This window comes from Erithacus rubecula, assembly GCF_903797595.1.
Source record: "Erithacus rubecula genome assembly, chromosome: 3".
NCBI lineage: Eukaryota > Metazoa > Chordata > Aves > Passeriformes > Muscicapidae > Erithacus > Erithacus rubecula.
This window is the reverse complement of record NC_136689.1, coordinates 22646160-22664662: the sequence shown is the minus strand read 5'-3', so window position 1 is coordinate 22664662 and position 18503 is coordinate 22646160. Positions and strand designations below refer to the sequence as shown.

General features: G+C 37.4%; 1 protein-coding gene across 3 annotated transcripts in view; it reads left to right on the top strand.

Annotated features, from left to right (window-relative positions):
- CDK6 (cyclin dependent kinase 6) overlaps positions 1 to 18503 on the top strand; it is a 126238-nt gene that overhangs the window by 57587 nt on the left and 50148 nt on the right. The window lies entirely within an intron of this gene.

The following is an 18503-nucleotide window of genomic DNA, read 5'->3' as shown; positions in this document are numbered from 1 at the left end:
CCTGCAACTGTTGCCCCTCTCCCACCAGCTCTCTGATTATCCTTGGCTCAGACATGAGCTCACTTGCAGATTTAGCTCTCTACTCCATTAATGCTGGAGAAACCCTGCCAGCTTCTTGCTTTTTGACCCCATTTCCACGCTTTCTGGCTCTGCCCCCAGAATCAGCTGCTGTAGCTTGGCACAGCATCTCTGGAGCATATTGAGGAGCTGCCATGCTGTGTGCATGTTGGATATCTTTGGGTTTTGTTGCCTGCTCATGATTTTTTTGTTTCCTTTTTCTATTCTGAGTATCCCAATTGCCATGACAGTAACTCTTCCGATAAAGACAGAAAAGGCAGAACTGCTGAAAAGAGAAACTGAAAGGATCCACTTTGCATTTTACACCATATTGTAAAAGCTAGCCTGGCTCGTTGATAAGAAGCAATTAATCTTTATTACTAGTTTGTGCAAGGGTCTTCCCATTGTCATGTAATATAACTATGGACATCTGGCTTCAGAGTGAATGAAGGCAGGAAACAACAGAAAATTATATCATCTTGCTAAACATAGGGAAGCATCCTTGTTACATAAAACCTGTGTAAACCTGTGTTTTAAGGCTAGTTTTTTCACTGTCTGTGGGATATAGTGTAATCCAAAGGGGAAAGAATTTGGCTGCTGAGATCAGGTAAGATTGGTCTTGTAACTCAAAGCAGAAGGAGTGAAAGTTTCTTCTTTACTTGCTCTTATTTTATTTCCCAGCTACTGGTCAATAGCAGCTCCAGTGAGTGTTTCTGTTGATGCATAAAATCATTTAAGCTAAAATTGGAGAATCTTACAGGGTTTCCAGCAGGACATGTTTAAAAAGTTCTGCATGAAATGAGGAAAAAATATCTACAGAACTGAGCAGAAGTTTTTCCATGACCATGTAGCCTTCTTAGGAAGGAAGTTTAAAACACCCAGAAATCTACCACAGCAAAACAGAGCATGGCCAGGATTGCTTTGTGAAGTACATACATTTGCTCAAGTAACTAATACTTCCATGCTAGAAATCATGTGTTAAAACCCATGAGCTGGTAGTCTTGGCACTGCTGTGAACAAGAGGTGTTCAGCTTAAGGGATTATCCACATGCAAGTTTGTACTGTGTTCAGATAAGCACTCAGGCGTCATTGCAGCTAAGCTAAAGAGTATTAAAATAGTTGAAAATTATCCTGTGATCAAGGACAAATCAAGTGTATGGGTGTAGACATAAGTAATGGCTTTCACACCTAAAACTTAGTGTGTCATTATTTTATTTAAAAAAAAACCCAAAACCAGCTATGAACATAGCCTTTTTAAGTTAAATAATTAATAGTTTAAAAGTTAAATTAAAAGTTAAGAAATGTTTTAAGGCAGTTTTCAGTATCCTTGAAATAAACTTGTATCTGGGTATGTAAGGGGTGTGTTGCTCAGAATGTGGTATGGTTTTAAATGTCAGTGTTCCCTGCTCTTGCAGACTGATAGCAGGTTAGAAGCTTTCATTAAATGTTTTAGCTATCAGTTTTCCTTTTCTGATTTTAACTTCTGCCTTTGGTTAGCTGCTTAGTGTGCAAGTGCTGCTTTTTTTTCACCTCCTTTGAACCTTAGTACAGGAAACAGCTAAACAAAACAGCTCCAAACTCTCAAACTTCTGGTTTTTGAACATAAAGACATTCTTGACTTTAAAAACCCAAAAATAGTCTAAATTGTGGTTATTCACCAGGTAGTGAGTAAACTGTCATGGACTTCAGCAAGACCAGCTTGTTTTGAAGTGTATGTAGAAAAAAACTGTTGCATTATGAAAGACAGAATATATCTATACATGTATCAATTAATAAAAGCGACAGCTTGCAAAGATTTGCTTTGGATAGTGATAGTGCAGACAGCCCAGTGATAAAAGACTATCATTGTGATCAATACAAGGGCTGTGCAGCATTTCCTTCAGGGGAGAAGCTTACTGCAAGATAAACTACAAGAACCATCTTTTGAAGTATCAGACCATTCCCAAGATGCATCCTCATTCATTGCTCACAAAGAAACTCTTCAGATGGGACAAAAAGAGCTAGCCATGAAAGTAGCCCTGTAAAAACTGATCCAGCCCAAGTGCTGTGGGTGCTGCAAATGGTAACTTCAAAGCAGTCTCTCTCTAACAGCTGGTTATTTACACAATGCTGAAGAATCCTTCTGGCAGACCAGTAGTCCAGGCATCTTGCTGTCATTTAAAGAAACCTCTTGATATTTCTGTCAGTAAATGAATGAATGAGTGAGTGAATGAATGAAAGATTCAAACTAATGTTTCTCAGGCTGGGGGGCAGGGTGGAGATCACTGCTCCCAGCTGTGTTCAAACTGAGACCTGATACAAGTCTGAAATAAGAGCACTAGAAAGAATGAGGTTGGGTGGGGGAGTCTGAGATGGTGGGTAATAGGGCATGCTTTTGGTTTGTGCAAAATTAGACTCTTTTCCAAGTGTTGGTCTTGGCCCTTGGGGAAATTTTGAATAAGCTTTGTGATAACAGAGATGCTCCATAGGACAGAGGAGGTAGATTGATGTGACTGTAATTTTAGAGTTGGGTAGCAAAAGCTAATGAACTGTCACATTTTTCATGGTGCAGAAAAATGGGCACTCAGTTCTACCTTTCTCTGAGCAAAGGAGCAATGGGGTGTCTGGAAAATCTGAAGTTGTATTGTCAAAAATGAATAATCCATTTATCTATTTCTGATGACTCTTGACTGCATTAAAGAAAGGAAATGAAGCTGAATCATGGCATACAAGAATGTTAAGTGAGATAAGTGCATGCAGTTGTGATCAGAGCATCTAGGTGGAGCTGAGACTGTCCAGCTCTGCAAACCTGGCCTGCATCAGGATCTTGAGTAAAACTGGCAAAATGTTAGTGTTTGTAATACACTTATAATACTTTCTTTGAAAATATGTGTGCTTTACTTTAGATGTTAGCACTACTGAAGGGATTTTTTCCCCCATGAAATGCCAATAAAATAAGTTTATGTCTTCCTTTAAAAAAAAAAAAACAACACTTGTTTTCAGATTTACCCAGCACAGAAGGGAAAATACGTCACTTTCTCTTTGGATGCTGTAAGTTGTGAAGTACTAGACCCAACTAAATAGATTTTCTGAAAAGAGAGGACACAAAATATTCTGCAGTTACTTTCAGTAAATAAATTTAGATTATGGTAGCATTTTATTTGAGTATTTCTTCAGGATAAAAACTTTCCATCCATTTCTGGCAGTCACTTCAGCGCAAATGGTTTACATGTCACATCATGCAAGAATTTGGATTTCATTTTGTTGGTATAGTAGCAAGGAAGCATAAAATAATTTTCACTAACGGGGCTTACTTTGTAAAAACAAATATGTAAGTTAGTTACAGCAACAAAAACAACACCAAAAATGACAGAAAAAATCTCTTCCAAAAAGAAATGAGTACTTCTCTGTTTCTTGCCCACTGTTGCATTGTAATTTTCCAGTAAGTGCTCCCCTTTAGTAAATAATGTGAATGTAAATACTTGTATGAGGCAATATGATTGATGACAACCTAGACAAGGAAAGTATTTTGCTTTGCCTTGTTTTTCGTACTTTTTTTCCAGTTTTTTCAATGGCCACCTCTTCTAAGTCTCTTGCAGTGCAACTCTAACCTGAGATCCATTGAGGATTCCTAAATGGACCTGGTTCAGCAATCTGTTTAAAGCTCACAGTTACCATCAGACATCAGAGGAGACCTGTGGAAATTAAGCAACACCTGCTACTGGTTAAACAAAGTGTTAAAGAGTGTCCTAATGATATCAGTACAGTGATGCTTGATTTTATCTTGTGCATGATTCAAGAAGATCATAACTCTTCCCCCTCTGACAGGTGGAAGTTGCACTGTTTCAGTATGCCCTTCACTGTTGTGAGGAAGCAGGTCCCCTGAGATCTGGGCCCTCATCTCCAGTTCTTTCATTATGGTGCATTTGTCTACTCCACCCAAATGTCCCTGAAAAGGAAAATGAGATGCAGACAGACATCCAGTGGATCAAAATATGTGGGTTTGAGCTTGTCAGTGCTTCTGCTGAGATTTTGTGGCTTTTTAGAAGTGCAGTAAGATCAAAATTGTTGTCTTATTTAAGGAAAAACTGTCTTCCCTACTAATACACAGTTCTGCATAAAAAGTCCATGTGTATGACTTTGTGGAAAAATTACTGAATTTTTCTGATATTTTAACATCTTTGTTGGATCCTCCCAATACCCTCTAGGAAGGTTATTTCCATCACATAAAACGAGTCACTTATCTCTGGAGTCATCTTAAGAACAAAAATCAATATTGGGATGTTGGCCGCAAGGTCTGCAGATGACTAAAAACATTTTAAGATATGTTTATGATGACTTGACTCAGATGAGGTCAGATTTATATGAAAATAATGATGACAAAATAGATCATTCCATATCACAATATAATCAAAGGGCAGTATGGAAATACACATTAAAAAACCAAGGAAATTAGAAGTTTCTTGTTCATCTACATTATAGTCATATAAGATAGTTTTCAAAACCAACTTAATTTTTGTTATCCATCATAAGAACCTTGAAATTTTTAAGACTTATCTGGAAGAGTTGTACTAGCTGCTCTCGCAGAGACAGGATTTATGACAAGGTTGCTACTTCCAGAGACACGTTCTATAAATAATCTACAGGTGCTGTTTCACATACATACATACATACATACATACATACATACATACATAAGGAGATGTAACATTTCTGTTGCTGCTGAAAGGGTGGCCCTGCTTTTGACTGCACGCTTCCATCACTTCTCTTTCTTTGGCATTAGTGGTTGCTCCCTTGCAGTCTGACTGAAAATGAACCCTGTATGAAATAGTTACTAATTTTCAGGTGGCTTAGTAGATGCAAATCACTGCGTGGCCACATGACTGGAAGCACTGACACACAGGGGAGGGTGAGCAGAACGAGGGGGCCATCCACTCCCTAGACCTCACCATCTCAGATTTGTTGGAGTCAGTTATGAAACCACATCTGAAGCGTTCAGCTGAGGCCTTGAATAACTAAAGTAACTCAAAGGCAGAAATGTTTTTCAAAACCTTGCAGCTCATGCTGATTTTCACTGTTCTGAGGATGTTAGATGAACCAGTCAGCTGGTTCATTTAAGGCTATTACTGTATCTGACTGCAACAAAACTTCTCAGGGCATCTGTATCAGTGTTTGAAGTATTTTTTACCCCCACAGTGCCAAGACGTGCATTCAGCGCTCTGTGCTGTTCTCTGCAGCTGATGCCAGGACTCACCCTTGAGACCTGTCAGGAATGCAGGGAATGCAGCCCTCTGCTCTGATTCAGACCCAGGTTTATCATGAACCATAAAAAGCCTGTCTTTTAATCTTTCAAAGAAAGTAAATTATTTCACAGTAAACAAGCAAATTGGCTTCATGTGAGAATATCTTCTGTGCCCTTTTTCAGAAAACCCCTTTCTAGAGCTGCAGACATTAGGATATGTGAGGACAGAGGTTGTCCATACTGAGCTGAGCATATTTTGCAGCTGTGCAGCTGCACCAGTGCAAGCCTGCAGAATAAATTTACCTCATCCTGGTAAAAAAATAAAAAAGAAAAAAAAAAAAGAAAATAGGCACAACTTTGAGCACAGTTTATATCAGAAAAAAAGGAAGTTTCTGCTGGGCTGGACCAAAGTGCTATATTAAAGTGTAGTGTTTAAGAGAGGATGCTTAGGAGGGAGAGAAGAAACAGCTTTCAGCAGTCAGAAATGTAGCAATTTCCAGTGCTGGAGCTTGTATCTAGATCATTGTCTATAAAAATTACTGAAATACCCATCTTTCATTAACTAATCTGCTTACTTTTTGAACCATTTCTACTCTGGGCCACAGTTAACTTCAGCACTGTGAAAAAGGCTTTTTATTTTGTTTTAAATCTGACACCTGATATTACTTAAGTTCCTCTTAGTGCTGCTTTTGTGAGGCATTGCCTTTTCACCTCAGGGTGAAATTTGGTGTCATTTTGCAACAGCACAGTTCCATTGGTGCAAGAAAAATGTCTCAGTGAAAATAGTTGATGTGAAGATAAAATGGCATCTCTTCTCTTCTCTTCTCTTCTCTTCTCTTCTCTTCTCTTCTCTTCTCTTCTCTTCTCTTCTCTTCCTCATTCTCTCTCTTCTCTTCTCTTCTCTTTCTTCTCTCCTCTTCCTTCTCTTCTCTTCTTCTTCTCTTATCTTCTCTCCTTTTTCTCTTCTTTCTCTTCTTTCTCTTTCTTCTCTTCTCTTCTCTTCTCTTCTCTTCTCTTCTCTTCTCTTCTCTTCTCTTCTCTTCTCTTCTCTTCTCTTCTCTTCTCTTCTCTTCTCTTCTCTTCTCTTCTCTTCTCTTCTCTTCTCTTCTCTTCTCTTCTCTTCTCTTCTCTTCTCTTCTCTTCTCTTCTCTTCTCTCCTCTCTTCTCTTCTCTTCTCCTTAATAAACTACAGTAGATATTAGCAATGGTAAAGTGTACTGCATTAAAGGTTTCAAAGAAATATCTGGTGAACAGACTGTAGGATGTAGAATTGACTTTATAAGGAACAGGCTGTGCTTAGTCTGCTAAAAAAATCAGGGCAGAGGTTGTAAAAAGGAGAAAGGAAGGGAGAAAATAACTACTGTGTATTTTCTCTATATTATAGAAGAGCATCCTGCCTTTGTGTGACCATGCTTCTGTCTCTGGTTTTCAGATGTAAAAATATGTGGTGCATTTCCCCCACCCAGTGATTTACATCTTCCTTGTACTATTTTTCTGTTGTTTTAAGTGGCTCTGTTTTTACATCTACTCCCAGAGATAATTGAGTGGGTTGGATTGTAAAAACAATTAGATTATTTGACAAGGTCTCTCCTGTGTATTTACAAAACTGTTCCCACATAATTTCAAACCATCATGAAACACTAAAATACAGCCTCAGGTTATACTCTTATCAGAGCACATTGAATAAACAGGCGTGGGCCTGTTTGGTACTTGAATGTGAGACATCCAAAGAAAGAGGAGCAGACCAAATAGCATACTGTCCTTGGAGCTCTTGCTGCTCCAGAGTGAGGGCTGGTGTCTGTACAGTGCTGACAGAAATGCTCTTAGGGCTTAATGTGTAATAAAAATGAGTCATTGGCACTTTTTTGCAGTGGCAGGGAAGTAACGGTAAATGTTCTCTTCACGCTGGCCAAAGTCTGGCTTTAGAGGGCATTTCTGATTGAGAATTCCCTTGTACAGGTACAGCTCAGGAAATTCCTCTTAGCCTAACAATATTTAGCACTTGTTCGGTGTTGCTGGTCTGGAATTCTTGAGCTTAAGAGGAGAAGAGCTGAGAAATCATCTAGTCCAGTGAAACAAGTAAGATTGTTCTCTGTTGCATTTCTAAACTTTTGCCCATAACTTTAATGTGCCCAGAAATAGAGTTTCCATCACATTCCATGGGAGCCTGTTTTACAACCTCTATGTAATCACTTTCAGAAAGTTTCCTTGTTGTCCAGCCTTCAATCTCCCACTCTTAGTTTAACTCCATTATGTTCCTTGTTACTGTATGCTCAGTGGTGGTGGTGATGACCAGTGCCTTGTAGTTGAATTAAAGGGGTCAGTTATCTAGAACCATAATACATTCATCCTTGCAAAATGTGGTAAGATATTTGATAAACAGTGGAACTATATTAGCCTTAGACTTTCCAGATTTCAGTAAATAACAGGGTGCCAAAGAATTCAACTAGATTTCTCTAGATTTCCCATTTTCATCATTTCAGTGGATAAATCCGGAGAAAGATACATTACACTAAAAGAATTACTGAGGTACAAGATTAATTCCTCAGTTTTGGGACTTTACAAATAGCTTGGTAGCAAACTGCAGAGATCAGATATGGACTATGAATTATCATTTAGATGCATGAGACCATATGGAAATGTATATTGTTACATGTAGGCTAATTCCTGAGAAATAATAAAATACTGACACCACAACATGAATTAGTTGATCATACCTCATCTAGAAAAATGTAGATTTGATATGCATTATATAGTCAGCTTTTTCACAAATACACTTCATGTGCTCCACTTGTTGTAGAAACAGCCATCAGCAGGCTGGAGGGATTGGCCTAAATGTCAAAGCCAAATTCATTTTCCAAATAAAGAAATCATGAAACTTTATTAAGATGAGACAGAGCAAATAATGGAGATGGTCTCCAAAATCAAAGAAGGGTACAGTTTAAATAAGGGCTATGAAAAAAAAAAGGGAAGTTAAAAGAGACCCTTCACTAAAGAAGCAAAAATGCAACCTGAAAGTTTCGCAGGTGGGGGTGAAAGATGATCTGAAAGTAAGAATTGAATCCTTGTTGGGACAGCAAGTTGAAAGAATCCAGATGGAACTGGGGGTGGGAAGTCTGGTTGCAGTGCTCCCCATCTGGAAATGGGATGAACCTGGCAAGTCACATCAATAAATGGCAACCAACCTGGTCAGACCTTCCATGAAGCAGGGGATGCCAGAAAAGCTTGGATAAACTTGGAAGTCATTTACAAAAATAGCCTTCAAAAAGGACTTGAGCAGAAAAATCAGCACACACAAGTAAGCAGGAACATAGACTACTGTGGAAGTAAACACCTGGACCTAAAAATGAACACATCAGGAGACTCTTTATAATTCTGTTAGTGCATCCTGTAGACGTATATTTTCAGCTCAAATAGTAGAAATGCCTTCTGAAAATCCCAATGAAGCTTGTTTGAACATTTTACACTGTATGTATGGTGAGGAAAAGGAGCAGAAAGGAGATTTCTGGTAAATTTTCCAAGTGGGCCAGCTCTGTTGGTGCTTCAGAATTTATACTTGACCTCAGCTGCTCAGGTCCACTGTAAGGCTATGATGTAATATGTCAAGGACAGCCATCAATCCAAGCAGGATTGGATACTGAAAGCTTCAGAGAAGAAGAGAGAGACACCCAAGGACACTTGCATTCTTGCAACACACAGATACCATAGAGGCTGACAGTGATGGGGTTTTGTAATCAAGGTAAAAAGCAAAGAAACATTTCAAAAGGACTCTGGGGATCTGTAAGATTTGCCATGGGGATGGAATATATTCTTATTGAAAGGAATCAGAAGATGATACAGTTATAACAGAATCTGATTCTCTAAAACTCCAGAACAATTCTGTGTTTAAAAGACAATGGAAAAAAGAGATTCTGATAAGATAAACTACATTTGTTTGTAAGTAGTAAAAATACTATGGTTTATAAAACAGGAAAAAGTCACGTAAGTACCATATTAAGTCATCATTCAGTTAGATAGAAGTGTCACGAAAGATGACTGCAGAATGCTTTTCTAAAGTACAAAACCAGCCAGGACCTCTTTCTATATATCAAAGACTCCGATATAGTTCAGTAAATTACACCTGACTGGAAGTTGGACCTTGGAGCTACAAGCAGGGATGTGAGTTTTTGTTTAGGTCTGTCAGAGGAGTAGCAGTATTTAAAATTGGTCTGATAAAATGTATAACTGGTTGTATGAAATATGCAAAACTGTCATAGATTAGTTACTGAACGAGACATGCTAAAAAATTAGGCAGGGAATCTGAAAATGAAACTTAGGAGAGTTCTAAAATGCACGAAGTTACAGTCTACTGCAAAAGTCTGTAGAATTCAAGTGTGACTCAGAACTGAAGGAGCAGATGAATTAACCATTGCATTGGATTTCACCATTTCTGTAATGAATGCAGAGAAAACTTGTTCTACTGATACAGTCCATGAAAATACCCATTAAACTTGTGATCAGCATGGAGGAGCTGATCTGTGGATAATTTGTCTGCAGTCAGCAAGTTGTTCTGCTCTCCAGGGCAACTATCATAATGACATCGGCATCTTGGTAGTAGCTTTCCAGTAAAGAAGAAAAAAAAAAATTAAAAAATGTAATGACTGCCTACGATTTGAAGACTCAGGACATTTCTGCTTTTAAAGTTAAGAGTGATTTGAAACAGGTTCAGACTTTTCATCATTTACTGGGCCTGAGTGACAAAGAACAGATGATAAAAAACCAAAACAAACTAACATTAAGAAACATGAGTAATTAATCTGGACAGAAGCACAGAAAGAGGAGAAAACTGATGTTAAAAAAAAAAGAGGGAAAACAACCACCTGCAAATTCATGCTGATTGAGTTCTGAGGTTGTGTATTTAAACAAGGAATAATGAGAGTAGGGACTTTCTGCTTAGGAAGCAGGAGATATTTTTTGATTCAACAAAGATATAGGTTGTACCATGTGGGCCCCATGCAAGATTGTAACCATGGAAACCTGCCTTGTAAACAGCTAGTTCATTGTTCACCAGCAGGAAAGAAGAAATAAGTTTTGAAGAAATATGTAGAGGGAGATATGTGCTTTTGGCTATTCCTGGGGTTTACCCTTAGCTATGATTCAGAAATGACAGCATCATATTTTTTATGGCCATTATCATCCAAAATTAATACCCTTATCTGAAAATAATTGTTTATTGCAATGAATATATAGTACCCTTAATGCTGTACTGCTTGCTTTGCACCTTAACTGTTACAATTGTGTAGTCTCAAGCAAGTCCAAAGGATGGGGAAAAAAGTTTACTATCAAAAAACCTTACTAGGCAATTCAGAGCAAGAGTTCTTTGGCTGGAGCAGGAACAGTTGAGTAGCTAGTGGAAAAGACAGTCCACAGTATTTCTTTTTCCTGTACTGCATAGATTCTCCTGCTATACTTAGGGCAAATGACCTGGGTTTGGAAGAAACATGTTGAACAGCATTATTCCTAGCAAAAAGGATCTGCAAAAGCATATATTCTGTCATGTGGAACAGGAGGAAAAATGCTTAGTGGACGATGAAATGCTTCCAAAAGAGGTCTTTTACTTTGTATACATAGTCTGTGACTGGGGGAGTTTCCACTGAAGACAAGAAACTTGCAGCTCTACAGAACTGTCAGCTCCACAGACATTCAACTGTACATTTATTTCTGCATTCCAACATTGCAAACTTATTTGAGCTGAAAAGCTGTATAAGTTAGCAAAAGTCAGAGTTTTTAATTTTCAGTGTTGGAAATAGTTCTTATGAGTTCTTCTCCCTTCACCTATCACTTTTAAAACCCTTTCGGAACTGTTTCTATTCAAATCATAGAGCTTACTGTTCCATGAAAGTATTGACTCAGAAAGGCCACGAGTTTGTATGGTGGTCATGTACACCACTCAACAAAATCCACACATTAAGAGTTGCTTAAGTCTCTACAGTATCTTCCCTGTCATTTGTATATGAGAAATTTAGAGGACAGGACAGATTGAGCACCTTGGTGAAGTTCTGATTGCAAGTGCAACACTAAGTGGAACCATGAAAAATATATTGGCAAAATAAAAACATCCTCCAAAGATATTTATGTTCTCTTTTCATATAGTTTATGAAAGGATGGATGTTTATGGTTTATCCACTGGGATAGCTGAATGATGCTCTTCTATATGAGCAGCCTCCAGAGAAGAGCATTATGATATGTGAGATGAAAAGTTTTTTGGCATGTGGAATTTAAAATCGTTTTTGGATAACACAGTTATGATAGCAGATGGTATTAGGCTGGAAACTAAAGATGAGATACAGAATCTACAAGGAGTGTGGATAAACATCAGGTGATAACTACAAGTATCAGTGAAAGAAAGATTCAGCTATGCTTATTAAACTGTTCCACATTTTTGGACACGGAAGTCCCTTCTTAATGTAGAGGAAGAATTTTGATTTTGGAGGACACAGAGAAAATGGAAGACAAGTGCAGAGTATGTATGCCATGGTTAAGCCAGTGAACAGCTTCCCAAAAGGCAGACCCAGCTTGCTACTGTATCCCTGAGAGTCACAGTGAAGCACAGGGCTGCTGATGCCTGAGGAGCTCCAAGCGAGGAAGCTCATCAGGCAATGCTAGATGGTGGTGTACACAATTTTTTGAGACAGCTGAAAGTACACAAGAAATGGAATCAAGAGGCTTCACAGTAGCAGGCAGTGTAATGAGTTCATTCTTCACTTGTTATGGAATCCCAGGCAACTTGCACACAAACATGAGGGAAAACTTATGTCCAGAATCTGCAGTTTTGAAGCTTTTCCTACAAAACAGGAGTTTAGCTGTGTACCTTTGTAGACCAGCACAAAAGGGACTGGAATCAGCATCTAATATTAATTTTGATAGCATATAGAAGTCATTGAACCTATAGTGTGCCTCAGCATTCATTTAGTCTAGGTATGAGCTAATAATCTGCATTTACATCATGTACACCGCATGGATCTGCAGGGACCATGATTTGCCTTACAGGAATTAGATGACGAGCTTTCCTCTTTCTGAGGAAAATTTGGTGAGAGGAGCAATGGAACCAGTGCACGAATGCAGACATTGAAGTCACAGACATCATCAGGAACATATACAGCAAAATGCTGAGAAAGCTGAGAGCTTCTCAGCTCTGGGTGGAGCACTTGGATTAAGTCCTAGAGGAAAACTATATCCTCCTGTTAGATTTTTTTTTTTTTTTCAGGGAAACAGGACCTTCTAAACCTCTTTTGTGAAATCAAACAAATGCATGACTCCCATCATCATTTCACCTAACCTGTAAAAATTATTAAGTTCCCTATTTTGATTAAATTTTCAGGCAAAAGAATACTATAAATTAATACAGTCTGAGGATGTTGAGTCTTTGAAAAACAGGGGAAGTTTTGTTTATGTATATGTATATATTGTGAGAAGACATAAAGGAGAGATTTTGAATTCTTTTTGATTGGTGTGGGGGAGAGGGGTGTGTATATTTAAGATGCTCTGTTGGAATCAAATTATAATTGAACACATTTTCATGTACTATGTTTTTAAACACCTTCAGTATGAATATTTTAATTAATTTCTTCTAAGACTCCATAAGAATGGTATCTACTTCTTATGTCCAATTGAGGCAGAGCAGTTTTTGTTGCCTTGCAAGTGTATTGCTGATCACTTCAAAGAATGTGTTCCACCACAGGTGCTGTAATGTCATGGACAGTACATCTCAGAAAAGAAGTGGTAGCTGATGCCTTTTAATCCTGTTTTATTTGTATGTACATCTTTTCACACGATTCTTCAAGCTTCTGCTTCATACTGCATTTGCAAGGAGAGATCAATCAATTAATTATTAAAATGCAAAAGAAGATTACTGGAAAATCTGAAAATGTCACTGTGAAGTTTAGTATTCTGGGTTGATCTGGATGCCATGATACATTAAAAAAAAAACCACAAACATGCTCACTGTAACATCTAAACAGAAAGGATCATAGGTAGATCTGTATCTTCTTAATGTAATGGTATTTTCCTTAGTTTTGTTTACATATTTATATTCTTGCTCTATAAAATGAAAACTAGCATAGAAGCATAGCTTAAAAGTTTCAAATGCTTTACTGGTTTATATTTTCCTATGGCTATTGCAGTAGGTCATAATAGCCACATACTTCAGCTGATGTAAATCAGCAAGGCTTCAATGAACTAAGCCAATTTATAAGGTGAGTAAGAAGGCCTGTCTTTACATCAACAGTGAATTTTGCATTTGGCTTATTTTTTTTTATAATTAATTTTTTTTTATTTAAATGTCTTTCAGCTTCTTTTATTATCTGATGGTGCTTTGAAGTGAATGAAACTATTTAAGTTAATAAAAGTGCAGCTGGCACAGTAGATTGATAGATTTAAGTCATTTGGGACACTGAAGACATCATGCACCTTATGCAATTTAATCACTAGAAGAATTAAATAAGGGGGAGCCTGTGCATGGTATCAGTTCTTGTGGGAAAATATGCTTCATTGACTTACTGGCACTGTTTTGGAATGTGGCATTTAAAAGTACCTTTTTACAGTGGGAAAGAATTTGGTCAAGAATAAACAGTCTGACCTTGTTAAATGGACCAAAGTCACTGTATAACCCAATTCCAGAAAACTAGTTTTCACCAGTCTGTGAAAAAAAAAAAAATCAGTTTATGAAAAATGCAGCTAGATTTTCTAGAGAAAAAATTATGTTGATTGAACAGAGTGGGTGAAACCACCTTGTTTTTCCAGTATGGACTTCCTGATTTGTTGGAAGTTGGCTTTGAGGTTTAAACATGGTTTGAACTGTGATTTCAGAGGACACTAAAAGCACTTTATATTGTAAAGTTTCATACAAGGTAGCCAGATGAATTAAAGTGATTTAGGAGATAAGTGAATATTTTTCAATGGGAATAAAGTCCATTTGTATTACTATCAATATACAAAAATGCAAAAACATTGAGTTTGTAGGAAAACTGTATTTAAGCTATGAACTAAGTCTTAAACACAAAACTTGGTATTTGCAGATATAGTAATTTGACTACCAAGGATCTTTATATACAAATGAAGAAGAAAATTATGCCACTTTGGTTTTAGCTTCAATTTTTGCTGATGGGAAACTGGCAGGGTAAAAGGGTGCAATAATAATGAATCTCCATGCTGTGAAATCCTAACTTCCATGAAGTTGATGGGAAACATCCTTTTAACTTCACAGTGGACAGTTTCATTCCAGGTTTTCATAATCTGTTTGAAAAATAGAAACACATTCTGTGAACACATATCCAAGTTGCTTTAGGGGAGTGGACAACAAGAACAACAAGAACTTTGGGAAATGGTATTGATACAAGTGCCTGTCCAGTCTGTGGTTTTGGGCACAGAATTCTTATTGGTACTGTGTAGAACACAACCCCCTTTTTCTTTTTGACATGACAGTGACAAGTTAACATATTAAAACTCTTAAGGCCTGGCCAATGATCTATTTTTTTAATGCAAAATAGAATGAAAAATCTTACGATGGCTCAAGAATGTGAAATAACATTGAAAGACATTGTTGAATAATACTTTTGAGTGCATAATTTAAAACTGTAGTATCCAGTTGAGAATTACTGCTACATAAAAATGAAAGTGTATCCATAACTTCAGTTATCAGCAAAACTACTGAAAGCTATATTTCCATGCTATAAAATGAAATTTGATGCAAGCAGTAATTGATGCAATATTAAAAAAGTTTACATAGAATGAATGAATTTAAGAATATTTTTATTAAGTAAATTCAGATTAAAAATTAGGTGTATACATTAGATTTTGACAAGTTTGAATAAAGAATCTGTATTAAACTAGAAAAGAAGAAAGCCTGTCTCAATGTAAACACCGTTTTCAGTTTTTATAGTCAATGTAAACATCTTCTGAAGTTAGCCTGAGTTTCCTGAAGTCTCTCTTGCTCTACTTGGTGTTTACAACATCAGCTATATATTTACCCTGCAGAGATTTTTTGAGGCCCTCGAGGGGGTGGAGCTCCCACCCTGCTGTGAGGAGGCTCTGTGCATTTTCTATGTATAGTCACATGTGCCATCGCCTTCTGCACTGCCTCAGTGTCGAACCATCTAGTTCTGAAAATGTCATGCACAGCTGGGTGTGTGCACACATTATCCCGTTCTGCAGCTTTGGACATGAACTCACAAAAATGCTAGGACAAAACTACAGCTGTTTTTAGAATTTACAAGCAGTGATACTTTCATCCTCCAACTTTGTTTTTTTTTTTTTACTTTATGCATACATGTATTGCTTCCCCTCTGTTCTCAGAGCTGTTTGTCATCTGGATTGATCCAATAGCTCCGGCCTCACCTTTTTAGAGACATTTGGTTCTTGAGAATGGATTCACCAGGAAAGGATTAAGGAGCTATTTTTTACCCTTGTCTACGTCATTAGTGTGCTGCATAGTGTGCAAAGACCAGGTTGTCTGAGAGGGGATCTGCTGTGCTTATGTAGAACTTATTTTTCCTGCAGCTGATACACTGCAACTATAAACTGACCCTCACACTTTTAGCAAGTAAAATGTGCAAATCCTTCCAAAACTTTTAGATCTGTACTGAACTGAGGAAGCTATTAGATTGAGTAGAAATAAAAACTAGAAAAAAAGTAAGAAAGTGGATGCTAATTCTTCTTTATATTGAGTACTGTTGGGTACTCACTAGTAATTTTTTCTTATTTTTTTAATGTCAAGGGATGAAATAAAATTTTTAATAAGAGGACTATTAATATCTTCCCATATTATGGGTGGTAAAGAATAGACAAAATGCCTGAGGCTTTTGAAGTCATACTAAAAATCAAAGAGTTTTTATTTTCCCCTATGCCTTCAGTAACTTTACAAGCTGTGGTAATAGGCTACAGTACAAAATAATAGAATTTAAAAGTGGGGGGTGTTTTATACTTTATCTTGAAGAACAGCTAAAAGTGAAGGGATGGAACCATATATTTTGTATTTCGTATGCATTGAAATAGGCTCTCTGGTCACTGATTTCTTGGAAGCAAGTAATGATTTATATGCAGTTGATACTCAGGTTTTATTTTTCTTTTTCCTTGTTGCTGGTCAAATCATCATGACAATGAAGGTTTCACCTTGTGCCTTGAGAAGATTAGATTATCTTTTGATGCTCTGCTTTGCACTGGTGTGACCTCAGTTCGGGTCCTGTGTGCAGTTTTGTACAGCACAATATAAAAAAGGCATTGAACTGTTAAAGAGAACCTCAGGGGTGGTGAAAGTCTGTGGAGGGACAGTTTTATGAGAAGTGACTGAGGTCACTTGGTCTGTTCATCCTGGAGGAGAGGATGACCTCAGTGATGAGGGAGACCTCACTGTGGTCTTCAGCATCCTCACAAGGGGAAGCAAAGGGGCAAGTCCTGGTATAGATCTCCTCACTCTGGAGAACAGTGACAGAACTCAAAGAAATGGCATGAAACTGAGTCAGGAGAGATTTAAGTTAGATAATAGGAAAAGGTTTTTCTCACAGAGGGTGGTTGTGCCCTGGATCAGGCTCCCCAGGGATGTGGTCAAAGCACCAAGCTTGACAGAGTTCAGGAAGGGTTTGCACAATGCTGTCGGGCTCATGGTGTGACTCAGGGTGTCCTGCACAGACCCAGGAGCTTGACTCAATGATCCTGATGGGTCCCTTCCAACTGAGCATATTCTATGATTCTGTGATAAACATGAACAACTCCATTGACAGTAGCTGCAGTTCAGCCCAGAAGTCTGAAAAAACAGCATGAGTTATTAAACAAACAACCATAGCTGTTGTCAATTTCTTATGAGGATTGTCTACATGTCCCTTAGTCTCTAAACCGATTCAGAGGTGTGAACACAAAACTGGAGCATGCTAAAATGGAAAAGCTTTTTCATCCTGATTGAACATTCATTTCAGGACTGAAATTTCCTGCTCTGAACACTGCTTTGGGTATTTCCAAAAATTAGTGGGTCTGCAGTAAGAGCCTTGTTCAGGTGAGAAGCTCAGCAGAATCCTTCCTGCATGCTTCCACCACAATTTTCAGGTAATACAGGGCTTTTTTTTCAGTTTTATAGTTTTTACACTATAAGGGATTTCAGATTTAGTTGGTATAATGAGAAGTTACAGCACTGGCCTGTCAGGCTGTGTTCATTTGGAGAAACTGTGGATTTTTGTTCTGACATCAGAAAGAACTTGTCTGCAGTTAAGCTTTTGCATCATAATCCCCTCAGCAGAGATGATTCCTTTGAAACTCCATCATCATGGAACAGAAAGTAATTGTGTTACAAGCTGTAGAAATTTGAATCAAGATCTGATTTTCTGTTTGAATGAAGATCTGCTTTCTTTTTTGAAGACATTTTACCAAATTATGCATTTATCGCCAAGCATTTACTTTTTCTATAATGATAAATTCCTAGTTAATAGACTAATTTTTTCAATTAATCAGTATGATTATTTTAATCAAGGGTTTTAACATTGTCTCCTGTTCTTCAGAGGAAAGAAGATTTCTTTGTGAGAGCGTATTCTTCTCCTTTGATCTTTGTAAGCAGCCAGGTGTAGTTATGCATATAGCTTTTCATTCTCATGGTTCTCTGGGCAATGTCATTAAAATTCATGTAGATTTAAATACTGAGTTGTTACATTAGTATTTAAGCTTATTTTGTCAGGAAGTGAAAATAGGGAAGAATCTGGAAATTCTGGGAGGAACTTGACCTCTGTTACATCTTAAATGACTTTTCATAAGTATACTGCAATTTTTTTTTAAATTGTAGAGTTCTAGTTGTAGTGAATTCAGCATCCTAACTCTTCCTGTGAATTCAGCCTAGCACAGTTTGTAACATCTTTCTTTCCCGCAATAATAATAATTGTATATTTTAGAGCACACCTGTAGCAGACTGTAGAGTACATTGAGGGAATTGGAAAAGAGAGCAGAAAGAAGTTGAAGAAGCATAAAAAGATAGTCAATGCATTGACAGGAAAAATTAGGCCATACTAAGCACAATTACAAGGATTTTTTTGTTGTATTATACTTGGTTGGGTTTTTTTAATTTCTTGTTGCTTTAGGCCAAGGAGTGTTTGAATTCATTTTTATTTCTAGTTGCTGCTTTGCCTTCTGGACAGAAGATACTATTTTTTTATATGCAAGCAGTTTAATTTGACACATAACTGGAATTCTTTCATAGTGAATATGTGAA